The sequence below is a fragment of the Aythya marila genome (genome assembly GCF_965140915.1).
Source record: "Aythya marila genome assembly, chromosome: 2".
NCBI lineage: Eukaryota > Metazoa > Chordata > Aves > Anseriformes > Anatidae > Aythya > Aythya marila.
The window spans coordinates 69,898,491-69,911,918 of NC_139043.1; positions in this window are offsets into that span (position 1 = coordinate 69,898,491).

Below are 13,428 nucleotides of genomic sequence, written 5' to 3' on the forward strand. Positions count from 1 at the left end.
CATGCCCTTAATTGCATCTGCTTTTAGATGCCTCCTCCCCCTAGCTTGGCTGAGCTCAGAGCACTGGGTTCATCCTGTGCCTGAACGTATAGCAGCAGGTGACTGGTTTTACGTGCTGGTAGCGATGAGGCATAATTTCAAGGCTACAGGGCACAACGGAGCCTGGGCAGGCTGCTTGCCTGGGTAGGCAGGGGGGATTTGCAAAGTGGAGCTAATGGGGTTAACCCCGCACTCCCTTGTCTTTAGGGCTGTCCCAGCTTGCTCACCTGCTTTTAGTCAAGTGATGAAGAAGCAGCTGGTGCAAATCACCATTTTCATTACCGTTACATTTGGCCCTCCTGGAGGCAAGAAGCAAATTCGGAGTTGGGGGTCAGGGGTAGCTTTTGCCCTTCCTTTAGAAAGGACAGGATGGCTGGAAACGCTGCTCCTAGTGCAGGTTCCTCCTCTCTCTCTCATGGAGAGATAAAGAGCTGACGTACTGTTTGTCTTCAGGAGCTTCTTCTCTCCTCTTGTTGCTTTTTTCAACCTGAGGGTGCTATTTCTAGATAAATTCTTAAAAAAGTATGTAATTTGCTTTAAATTCTATAACTATGGGTTTAAGTTCAAAGACAACTGCTTTTCTTTTTTCTTTTCCTTTTTTTTTTTTTTTTTTTTCCTTCCTAAAAACCAAGAAAGGCTGTGCAGAAACATTCAGAGCTCAGCTGATGGTCAAAATGAGGTGGTGGTTCTCAGCGATGCTGCAAGGAGGGCAGGGAGCAGCAGTTGCCTATGGAGCACCAGAGAAAAGGAGGATGTTTTGCTTGTTGTTTTTCTTCTTTACTAGTTGCTGGTGTCTCCACTGCAACAATCCTGGGGAAGATTTTTCTGTGGATCACAGTGCCTTGTTGCATGGAGGAGCAGTTGTGTATTTGATACGTCTTCAGAAGTCGCATATTTACAAAGTCAGATGCTGACATCAAACACTTGGTAACTTAAGGAGATGGAATTGTATGTTATGCTGGTGTATCCTTCTCTTTTCCTCCATGTCTTCCCTTCCTCTAGATTAAAAGTCTGTTTTCCACTTTAACTCTCTGCTGCCAAAAATCATTTAAAGTAGGTTGTTCTCTTTTTCAGCTTTCTTTGACTCCAGTCAAAGAGTTAATCTATTCTACATATGCTAAATACAAAGCTTCTCTTCTGGATCAAGTGCTGCTTTGCAAAAGTCTGTCCTTCCCTCCCTTTTCCCTCCTCCTTTTTTTTTTTTTTTTGAATCAAATTTATGGTTGCTTCTCCACAGAGTGCGACAGTTTCTTTTACTATTATTTTAAGTAAAAAATATAACTGCCGTGGTGTCCCACTTCCTGGATGACATTGGCAACCTTGTGTGTGGCTACTGACATTTCAAGAGAACCATCTTGTACGGGCAGGCTGTGTTTGGCTAAATTTAGCAAGCCACGGATCAAGTGGCAAGTATGTTCCACCCTGGGACCTATTTTAGGTAGGGACTCAGCATAGGCACCAAGAGGTTAAAAAGTTGTGTGGGGGAGGAGGAGGGGAAAAAAAAAAAAAAGACAAGAAGCAAAATATTTTGCAAGAATTGTTGCTATGTTCTGAGCTTCAGCTTGCGAGTGCTGAGGCTCTGAATCACGTTCACTGGGGAAACAGCTGCAGCTGTTTAAGATGCTACTGCTCCTCAGCTGTCTGTTACCTTCTTTTTGCAGGCTGGGGCCTTAGCACAAACCTTCCTCAGCAGCTTAGGCTCAGTGGACTGCATTAGGAACTGAAGTAAATAAGAAACAGGCACGGGCCCCTCTCCCCAGCGTTACGTGGGAGGGCTGGGGTGGGCATGGACACTGTAGGCAGGCACAGCAAGTTTCTGTAATGGGTCTGGAAAACTGCATTTATGTGCACTGAGTGCCCGAGAGTCCTGACTGTGCTTCGGCGTCCCAGATACTGAAATACGCGTCTACAGCTCAGCTGTGACTGGGTTAGTTAAAATTGTTTTGGAAAATTGACTTGGCTAAATCACAGAGAAACCATGGTGTGGACACGCTGGTCTGTAATTAATTGATGAGCGCTAACCAGATAAAAACCGGTTGTCAGCTCGCGTAAGTGCATTCATATGGGCTCGTGTGTGTTTAGCCAGGCAGTTCAAGCCCTGTTTTTATTCAAGTGCTTCTAGACCCAGTTTACTCCCTCCTGCAAAACCATATGTTTTCAAAAAGAAGATGTGAGGCTCTCCCAGCGCAGAGGTGCACGGCCATGTGCCCATCCTCTCCCTGCTGCCAGGGCTGCCCAGAGGTGGGAGATGCAGAGCAGACTGCTTCCCTGGGAGCCCTGCCAGCGACTGACTCAAGGCAAAGTATCTTGGGGACTGGCTGTAATGGATAAGAGCCGCACCCGGGCTGGTTAAATAGCACACCTGGTGCCGTCTGCTCCGGCAGCAGTTGGGAAAGATGCTTGGTGTTTCCTGGCATAGCCCCCTGACAGCGTGCCCGTGGCTCACCTGGGCTCAGCCGCAAGCAGTCCTGCGAGCTTGCACAGCTTCGAGGTCTCGTGTTGCCCCAGCCTGCGCGGGTGGGGAGCTGGCACGGTCCCTCTCCTTCCCGGCCGGAGAAGGGAGATGGGTGAAACTCGGCTGGGGGCAGCTGAGTCACTCGCTCCGGGGGCAGCTTGCTGCTTCTCAATGCAGGATCCAGGCAGATGTGAGCCATGGGAAGGGACAGCTGGCTTTTGGAGGGGATGCTGGGCTGGGAATGCAGAAGTGTAAGAAATTCCCTGCTGTGCTACTGGCCTCAGTTTCCCTTGGAAACAAAGTGGGGCTAATAATTACTCTATCGCAAAGTTCCAGGTCTGGAATACTGAATGCTACTTAAGGGAGTATTCATGGCACTATCATTTGTTTTGTGGTTTTATTTCCAGCAATAGCACTTACTAAAATGGAAACAATCTGGGGATCTAGCAGACTTCCCATCACGCAGTTTGTTTTCTTTCACGGAGCTCCCGTCAATTGATAAACTAGTTCAGGGTCTTCTATGCCAGCTGTTAGTGCAGGGTGAAAATGAGCACTGTGAAGATCTTAAAATGTTTTGGTATCATAGTCACAGGAAAAAGAAGAGGGTGTTCCCCACATCTTTGTTACGATGCACTGAACAGGCCCTTGTTACTAAACGTTAGCATGTGGGTTTTGACCAGCATCAAAAAAGGCATCCTGGCAATGGGGAAACTGGTGCAGGGAGTGATTCTGGTGCCCAGCGTTTAGGAGAGGTGCTTTTCGAAGCATTCAGTACTCTTACTTGTCACAAAAAGCACGACAGTACTCAGCCCTAAAAAAAAAAAAAACCCTTTTAATTCTCTACAAAAACAGAAGGCTGTGTTTAGCCATCTCCAGAATCCTAAAGTAGGGGGGAGGAGGGGAAATAGCCCTGAAAGGAACCATGCTTCTTCCTCCTGCTCCTGTCTCCCACCCTCCTCATGGGGGGCAAGGAGCCTAGGTTTTCCTCCTGAACCTCTCGGAAAAAGAGCAGAAAACCAATTTGATAAAGATGATTTTAAGCTAAGCAAAAGATGGCGGAGTTCAACTCCTGAATACGTCACCTTGGCTTTATCTAGGGAGACCCAGGTAGGAGTACAGTCTTCAGATCAGACTCAGTCTCCCCCATTTTCTTTTTTATGGATGTGAGCTGAAGAAGAAAGGGCTGATTCAGTCCCTGCTTGTAGGACTCAGCAGTGTTAAAGAGAGAGCAATACTTCAAGGCTGCTTGGAAAGAGAAGGAATTTAATTCCCACCTTAATCAATGAAATGGGCTCTTTCCTATTGATTTTGGTGAGTGCTGCAGCAGATGCTAATAAACTGGAGTGAAATTGCAAATAGACTAAACCTTGCTGAGGCAGGTGGTAGAGAGGGGCTATGCTGCCCATTTATGATGTGAATAAGGAAAAGGTTTCCAATGGAAATCAAGAGGTGCAAATACTTGAGCCCCAGGTCCAAGAACATGCTCCTGACAGGCAGCATGGGCTTCTGCTGGCTATTGACTTTTCAAATATGCAAGGACTGAGAAGAGTCAGTGAAATTACGGTGCAGTTTTAATGATGGAGGAAGGCCGTCCTAATGTTTAATTGCTGCTGAACACACTGACTCTCCTTTTGCATCTCTTCCTTGTCCCTGACTCTGAAACAAACCAGAGGGAACCAAAAGTTAACCCTATGCCTCTCACACCCCAAACAGTATTTCTTTTTTTTTTTTTTTTTCTCTAGCAGGATCAGCTTGCTCAACCCTCTTGCTTTGGGGTGGCAGGGATGATTGTGCTGGCCTGAGGGAGAAGCACAGCTGTGGATGGGGCTTGTGAGAAGGAAAGAGGCACCACTCTGAGGGTGATTCTCAGGAAAAAGTCTGCCGAACCTTGTGCTGGCAGCTGAAGCTGTTAATGAACAGGCTATGCATCTGCCGTGGGGTATAGGCAGCTGCGTTAATGTGTGGTGTTGACAAGTTTGCTGGCACGCCGTCCTGTCAACAGAGGTGGCTGGGGTGCAGGTACCTGCCATGGGCAGCTCTCCCCTCTGTAGGGGAGGTCACCGAAGCTGGCAGCACCCTCGAGTCCTGCAGCAGGAGTAGCCAGAGCTGCCGTCAAGATCTGAAGAGGCTTTCAAAAGGAGCATGAGCTTCAAAAAGGGACACGAGAATGTGAGCAAATACATCGCTTTGAGTTGTTTGATCTTTGTGCTCGCGGGGGGGGGGAGAAAAAAGGAATTTATGCATTCTTGGTGAGGGATGGAGGGAACACCTTATTCAGCTACCAAAACGGCTTGTAACGGAAACTTGCCGCTCCCTACATTTTTGGCTGGCTGCTGAGGTCAGATGGGATAACAGCAGTGCTGTGCTGGAGTTAGCGTTTGTCCTAGTTACTGAGGAGAGAGCTCGGCCTTCTTGACACAGGTTGAAATCGTCTCCCTCTATGGACACATGATATTTAAGTCATTAGTGTGTGAGGAGACATTTATTGCTGAAGTGTTAAAGTGCTAGGAAGGTGGCTTTGGTACAAGTCAAGAGGATTGTTTAACTGGAAGCTTTCTGTTCTCATGCCACTTGCCTGGTGTTGGTGTGTGACCCTAGCTACACCAACAAGCAAAGGCCCAGCAGGACAGTTCACACAGCTCATAGCTTGGTCACTGCTTTGTTTTTCTTCTTTTCCTTTGGAAGGATGTTCAGAGCCAGCCACTCCTACCCTGCAGGTGATGGCAGAGGCGATGCCTGGGGCACATTTTTTGTTTCATGATGGCCTTTCCTGTAACAGAGTCCAGGTGTGAGCCCTTGTTAGGGGAGAGGAGGAGCTGCCAGGTCCTCAGGAAAACTGCTAATTGGGCTGGTTGCCAGACAATCAGTGCTTGTGGGTAGCTCCTCTACTAAATTCAAGGAACTCACAGAAAATGGCTTGCTCATGAGCCATTTTCATAGCCCAGGACCCCTCTCCTGGTAGCCTTGGTGGGAAGCAGGGTAGATGCAGGCTTGCATGCATGCTTGCAGCACAGGTAGCATTTCTGAGAGGTGTTGAGCAAATTGCATGTACACAAGTTAGTTCTTCCACCTGGGCATGCTATGCTATGTTCAGGGAGGATCAGATGTGTAGCACTTGCATATGGTGAGAAGAACTTGTGGCCTATCTGGCTGGAAAATTGGACACCACTGTCCTGGAGCACATAGTTTGCAAAGCCTCATTTGCTGGTAGTTTCTGCAACTGTGGCAGAGAAGGGCCAAGTTTCAGGGAGGAAAAAAAATGGCCATGAGAACTTTTAAATCACTAAAAAAAGACACAAGCACTGCAGTCTTTGCTATGACTCATCTGGGCTGTTATTTGAAAGAGACAGTCTGATGAGCAGTTGTAGACCTCCTTGCTCAAGGGGAACAGTACTCATTTGTGAACTCACTGAAGTCCTGAAAGCAGAATTGGTGTAGGTGAGTGGTTCCCATGCTGAGCCTCTGACCACTGACTTCCCTCCAACCACTGCCAGATGCAGCTTCAGGAGAAGCTAGCAGGTCATGGCTGGCTGCTTTCTTCCCACCTGTTGCTTCCACTGCTACTGAGCAAGTCTAAGAAGTTAAAATCCAGCAGATGTTTCCTCGTGGTTATCTTTCTCCTGCAAACAACTAATGAAATAGTTGCAAGAGTATCAGTGATTCCTGGATGATAGGGTTTTTGTGCTGCAGTGAGTGTTGCAAAGGGGCTGGGGAGGGTCTACAAGGAAAGCTGTTGCCTGCATTACTGATGTGAGTGGAGATAACTTCAGGATGTTTCAGCCAAGTTTTTTCCACTTTGTACTTTATTCCAAATTCACTGAGAGTCAAAGCACTGCTGTGAACTGCAGTAGCTTGTTCAGTCACCTCCACAAGCCATGTTCCTGTGGGGCCGTGCTGGGACATGAAAGTACCAACAGGAGTTTTGTTAAGTCTTGCAGCACTGCTACCTCCTCCCTGGAGATTACGGACCCGTCGAATCCCAGCAGGAGCGAGTATGTCCCCCCAGCTCAGCAAGTCTCGGTGTGAACTGCTGAGGGAAGGTAGGTGTGTGCCATTTCCCTGCCTGGGAGCCTGCGTGGCAGGCACAGGGCAGGTGAGCTGCTGTGAAGGATTGTGGCTGTCCCCATCCACCACTGCTGTTTGCTCAGGGAGCAGGAGTCGGGGCGCTGGGCTGCGATAACGCCTCCCTCCTGATAAAGTGCTCTTGTTGTTTGCCCGCTCGGTCAGAGCCAGGTAGGTGTTCTGCCTCGCAGTGCGCTGAGGGTGTAGGCTGTTCAAAATAAATTAATTAAAAGGGACTTTGAATGGGCTGGGGCAGGTGCCAAAGGGTTAAAACAGAGCAGTTCCGGTAGTTGCTGGAGGGAGAGAGTTGTATAACATCACCTTGCACAGAGCAAACCTCTCTGTCTTAGCCAGTCCTTTACCGCTCTGATGTGGGAGAGAAACACTCGTGCAATCATACAGCCATCGTCTGTCCTAAGGAGTCTTTATTCTTAATTCAGCCCAGCTTTTTGCGATGGTCTATCGCCATCCTCAAGGCAGGAAAAAACAAAAAAAAAAACAAAACAAAACACCACAACACGACTGGCGAGGAGGTGGAAGGGAAATCAGGCGGCTTGTGGCAAGCCTCAGTAGTTGAACAGTGCCACCTCCTGGATGCCGTGAGAGGCAGGGATGTCCCCTGCCCGGGACAGGCTGTGCCCTGACGTGTCCCCCGCCCAGGAGCTGCCAGCAGGACAGCGGGTCCCACGCACACAGCGCCTCGGGGCTCCTGCAGAGTGCTGAGCAGCGGGGGGAAATCGGCTGCAGCTTATACCTTATCGGTATATGCACCTTACAGGCAGGATAGTTCCACTTCATGAAAAAATATCCACAAGACTTCGGTATTTTTTCATCTGGGGGGTGGGAGGGGGGATCTGCCCTGATCTCACCTCCCTCCTCCAAGGGATGGAGGGCTTGCATTATGAAACACTTTGCTTCATGGGGAGGGGGGCAGGGGAGCTCCTCTTTGGTAAGGTCAGATCAGTTTTTCTGATATTTAAACATTATTTATGATTAATTATCAAAAAGTGGTAACTAAACATACCAGGTAGGAAGCTATTTTAAAATTAAAAACCTGGTCCTATAACACTGGTCCAGGAAGTTTTGACATCAAAGCGTTTCAGGTTTTTTGTTAATTTCTCATGAAGGGGGTGATCCTCTGAAGAGTTTTTCAGCACAGCATTGTTTTCTAACAAGCTCTTCCCAACAAGCTGTAGGGACACGTTGGGCTCACAGCTGAGGAAAAGGTGCAAGGGTTTACTGGTGTGAAGGGGTTACCCGCTGCCTTGTCCTTTGGGCTCCTAACTTCCCTATTAACACCAATGAATCCAGGGGCTGTGCTCAGTGCTGCTACGAATGCATCCTGAGCCAGGATGGTGTTAGGGCAGTGTGGCCCCTCCTCAATGGGGCATCAGCTCTGCTGTGTCTTCCACTGAGGAGCTGGGGCTTGGGGCAGTGAGGAAAAGGCCATCCCTGGGAAGCCAGCAGGACGTGGCCCCAGCTCTGGTGGAAACCTCTGTCTGGGAGCTTTGCTCTACTGTGGGTGCTGTGTCTGTGAGCAGCCAAGGCAGATGCTCAGGCCCAGGGTGGATTTTCTGGGGTACACCAGCTGCTTCAGCATGCTCTCAAGAGCACCTAGAGATGGTTAGGACCTTATGGGTCCTAACCTATCTTCCCTCTCGAAAGAGACAGTTTATCTTTGCAGAGACTCTCACTTATGCAATGTAGCAGAGCATCTGTCTGATTTTTTCCCTCTGTTGTACCACTTTGGCAGTGTTCCCTCCCTACCTCCTCACTTTTGTCCATCCTACGGTGTTTTCTGTGGGTGCAGTCGCTATGTAGGAAGAAGGAATGAGCAACCTGGAGCGGCAGAAACTTCTTGAAATTACTTTGTCAGAAAAGCCTGGTAGTGTGATAGAGCCTCCTGAATGGCACTTCAGCTGGCAGCGGGGCGATACGGAAACCTCAGCAGTGCTTTAATCACAAGGAATGCAGCCTCTGGGACTTTGACCCTTCAGCTGCGAGGAAGGATTTGTGGTAGGAAGCAGGCCAGGGAACTAACTGAGCCTGAAATAAGCAAATAAAACCACAGCACAACTCCTGTGTGTTGACAGGACCAGGAGCTCCTTCAGCCAGTTCTGCTGCTGAAGGACTCACAGCAGCAGAATGCAACTGAAGTGTTGGGCTTCCTTCAAATTAGATTGAGTCTTCCTACCAGCCCTTTCTGCTGTGTGACCACAAGTCTGTGTCTAGGAGGCCTCTCCACTTATTTTATCTTTTAGACAGCAAACTGCTCTCCAGACAAACTGCTTTGCTTGGTCTGGCTGCTTCATTTTAGGTTGAGCAGAAGATGTTTCACACCTTAATATTCTTCTGTTGTTAGCTCTGTCTCATCAGTGTTTGGGGTTTTATTTTAAGTAGGAGGTTAAAAAACAAAACAGAAGAACCAGAGAGAAACAACACAGAAAATCTGCAGAGAATGTGCTTCATAATCCTGATAGAGATCGCAGTTGTGTGAAGGTCTGCCCGAAGAGACTGTGATTGCAGTCAAAACAATGCAGAAAAATTTCCCTGAACTGCCTCACAGATGGACTGGGGGACTGGACGTGATGTGTTGTGCCTTTGTGTGTGTGTGTGCCACAGGGTACTCAGGTGTGATTTAAAGTTTGAGGTACTTCAGGGTCTACTTGAATTAAAGCTTCTTATCTTGGTTGTTTTGGGGATTTGCATCCGTTTTGCTCTTTCTTGCTGGCCAGCAAATGCCAGTGTCAGAGCGGTTTGCTATTCAGACAAGATTGAGAGACTTGTGTGAGCAAGCAGCAGTGGTGTGGAGGATAAAAACTCTGCAATGTTGTTTCCTTGCCATATTCTGCAACTGCAGAAGCAAAACTCATCTTAGCAGTGGCTTCAGGCCTGCTCGTTTGGTTGTACGCATCATCCAGAAGGTAACAATATGTTTATAAACATGTCTTCTGTTGTGTGTTTACCTTTAGAGGTGTTGATGAAAGAAATAGAGATGGAAAATATTGTGTATTCCTGATCTGGATCTACAGTTCCCTAACATACAGGGAGAACAAACCAAGCTATGAATAATAAATACAAGCTCTGGGGCAAAACTGCTTTCCATTCATAAAATTCGGTAAAGGCTGAGTAGTAATTTCTAAGCATGTTGAAAAACAACAGGAACTCCATCTTGGGACCAGAAAGCTTCTGATGGCTTCTTCAGCTTTTGCTATGCCACTGTTAATAGGTAAATTGGTTCAACTTTGATTTTTATCTAGAGACAACAAGGATGTCTCCAGCTGACTGATGCAGCATGGTTTAGTTCCCAACCTGAGTAGTGTGAATTTGAAAAAATAAAGGAAAAACAAAACCCTTTTTTCCTTCTTTGATTCTTCTCTTGGCTTTCAGAATGGGAAAATCAAATAGGTTAGCGGGAGCATAACTTGAATAAATCAAGTCGGGAGAACAGATGAAAGCTGTAGCATTGTGTTCTGGGCTGAATTAAAAGCTATTGCACAGACCCTGACATTTCGGAGATGATGGGGTGGTGATTCACATCTTGTGATCTGATGTGGTCCTGCAGTTACCCAAGGGGTTCTCCGGGGCAACAGGCAGAGAGCGCTCCTTGCAGGGAGGTAAAGCACCGTCATTGGATTGATTTGATCATACTTCAGGATTTGGGTATTTCAGTAAAAGGCATCTCGAGCATTCAGTAGGAAATGATTATGACTTGCTCTCCTCCCGCCCTGGAACAGGTTTTCTGTTTGTCAAGTGGCTAAGGAGGTGAAGCTTTGCAAGGGACAAGAGAGCACCCTAGATCAAAGTATCTCATTTTTCAAGGTATGGCTGCATCTAACTCTGAAGAAACAAATCAGCATGGTGAAGAACAATCTGTGCATTTTATCACTCTGACCTCAGCTGTAAAACTTGCCATAAGAAAGCTAATAAAATGGGAGCCACACAAGCAAACAGAGGGCACGGGATTATCGGCAAACATTTATTTTGGCTCTGGTGGAGCCACTCTCCCGATCAAAGCGGCTGAAGTTTGAACCTCTTAAGTTGTTCCCTGCTTGGTTTGGGAGTGCCTTGCTCCTGCAGTGATGGCATCAGTATGCTCTGTGCAGCTGAGTGGAAGAGGGAAGATATGGTAGGGAGAAGGAAAATGTGTGTGAGGCTGTTGTACTGCAGTGTAAGACAACAGTAGCTTATTTTAGCTTTGCCAGCCGCTGCCTGGGTTAGGAAAACAACCTAAGGCTTATTGTTTAACTAGATAGTACAGGCATTATCATAGGGCCAACGGGATGCTTTACCATCTTGCAGGCTCATGCCTGGCAGACTGAGAAGCTCTGCAACCCTTATCATCAAAATACCCCGCTGGCAGAAATCCCCCAGAGCCTCAGGCAGGGCTCTTTGAGAGCCTCTTCTTCTGTCTGATCTCTTTGTTCAGACTTTGCCCCAACTGGAGATGCTTGAATCCCTCTTAGCGATGTCTCCTGGCTGAGGCTATCTGCTCCTCCGTGACCCTGTCAGGCTCCTTGGTTGGTGTCCTGTGACTGGGGGGGTGGGGGGGGGTGCTCTCAGTCTCACTTGTTGGGGAAATTTTTAATGAACTTCTGGGAGCAGCTGACATGGGTGAAAAGCACTGTAATGGTATGGAAACAGAAGGAGGAAAAAGTTTTAAGGCCTCATGAGCAGGATCTTTCTATGCAAATATTTTGTTTCACTGTATAGGTTTAAGAGCAGAACAAAGGCAGCTTTATTTCTGACTTCTGTTGCTGTTTGTTTTCTCACTATTTTTATTCCTTCTGTATCTTTTTCCTTGCATGCTGTTGGGGAAGTTGTTGATACTGATATGCTTCAGATCAGGTCCAGTTTAAGGGCAGCTCCTCATATGTTTAAATCAGAGTGCTGAGAGACAGATGGGGGAGCTGGGCTGAGAATATCTGCTCATGTGATGGCTTTTCTCACTGGGGCAGGACAGCCCTCAAGAGCCATGCAGTCCCTGTCCCAAAGAAGAGAGCAGGGGAGTGCTAAGGGAAGAGTTAGCCCTGTAAGTGTTGGTCTGTAGAGGATTGCATTACATGTATAATGCACATTTGAACAATTCTTATTTTTAAATGGCTTTATGTCACCTAGACAGAGCTAGGTCAGGGTAATAATATTCTGGGGGGACCTTCTTGGAGGTGTGGGTATTGGAGTAGGGGAATACAGCAATCTGGAAGGCTGGCAGAGCATAGAGGGAAACCTCTTTGTCCCAGGGGACTGCATGCGACTTTCTGTCCTCTTATCTGTCCTCTTATCTTCCACAGCCAGCTCTTGTCATGTGAGGAAGATGCTGCATGCATCACATGAGGTTTTCCTGTTCATGGCTGCTTGAACACTGACATGTGCTCCAAGTCTGGCAGAGGGCTTTCCTGGAGGGGCATCCCGCCCTCCTGCTGTGCAGGAAGGGGGGTTTCTGCAGTGTACAGCCACATAATGATCCTTTGTCATAGTTCACTACATGAGAATAAAGATAACTTTGTGCTTTACCTTCCCTGTGTCCTCAAGGAGAACTGGCTAGAAGTACTCGGGTGCTTGTTTCTGCAAAACTCAGCTGCCTACTTGCTTGGGCTGCAAACCCCTGGAGGATATCTCACCCTTGCACAGCTGAGCTATATTCAGTATCTGGATGTTGCTGCAGTGCCCTTATTAAGCTTTTTGAGGCTATTTCAGAAAAGGTAACTGCAGTGACTGTCAAGTGTGTTTGAATTCAGGTGTGACAGTGTGACTACAGCACAAGCCTGCCGGGATAGCAAGGAGTTCGTTAGCTGTTCTGGGATCAAGGAAGATGAGCCCTGTTTTTTTTTTTTTGTTGCTTGACCACGCACAATGGTTGCTGATGAGAAACAGGAATTCAAGCAATAAGCTGAGGCTGGAGGGGCAAATGTTGTTTAGCTGCTGCCAGAATTGAGGCTCTGTAATGGGTTTGAGTAATTCAGGCATCAAAGAATCAGTGACAGAAGATCTCAAGGGCAGAAGTGTGATGCTTCCGGTTGAAATTACCAGTTTCTGGGCAGCTGAGACCTCCTGCTTCTGCTGCATTGGTTCCAGGGGAGCACCATGTGGAGGCGAAGGCTGTTTTTTTTGCTGTGTTTGGCTGGGCTTGCTCCGGAGTGTACAGAGCATGGCGCATTTGACTAAGAGGAACTTGGCTATTATGGGATTTTTTTATTTTTTTTTTTTTAAAGCATAAGAGTTTAAAATAGTGCAAGTTTGTTTTCCACCTGGTGAATCTTTCATCAGATAAAAAGACCAAGAGGCTCAGTGGCTAGCATTTGGGTTTTACTCAGGCTTTTGTTCTGGAGTTGCAGTGGAAGGGAGCTGAGCAAGCAGACTCTTGTGCAAGTACTACTGCTAAATGCAGCTTTGTTCATTTCATCTTAAGGTCTGTCTCTTCTGATATGGGAATCATAGGGAGAGGTGAACCTAAACTACTGAGGTGAAGAGAAACTGAGTTTGTATCTGTGTTGTGGTACAGTTTTATTAGTTATGAAAACATAAAACGTAGCAACTGTGGTGACTTGGACAAACTATTTCTAAAGGAGTATCAGTGCATTAGAGCTGAATCCTGATCTGGGAAGTGGTGGACAAAGCTGTAATGGGAACTTCCAGCATTTTTTTCCCCTCTCCAAATCAGGCTTTAATAAAAATGGGCTGAAACCACAGGATGTTGTTCTGTCTTATCCCATGTTGTGGCGCTTGCTGGTTCATGTTCAGCAGAGGCGAGCCTGCCTAACACAAGTTAGGCCTCAAGGACTTGCTCACCTTTGGGATGGCAGGTGAGAGTTTCACTGTGCAGGAGGGAAGCAAGGGACTATCCCTTGCCTGCCAGCTGTTGGCTGCTCTGC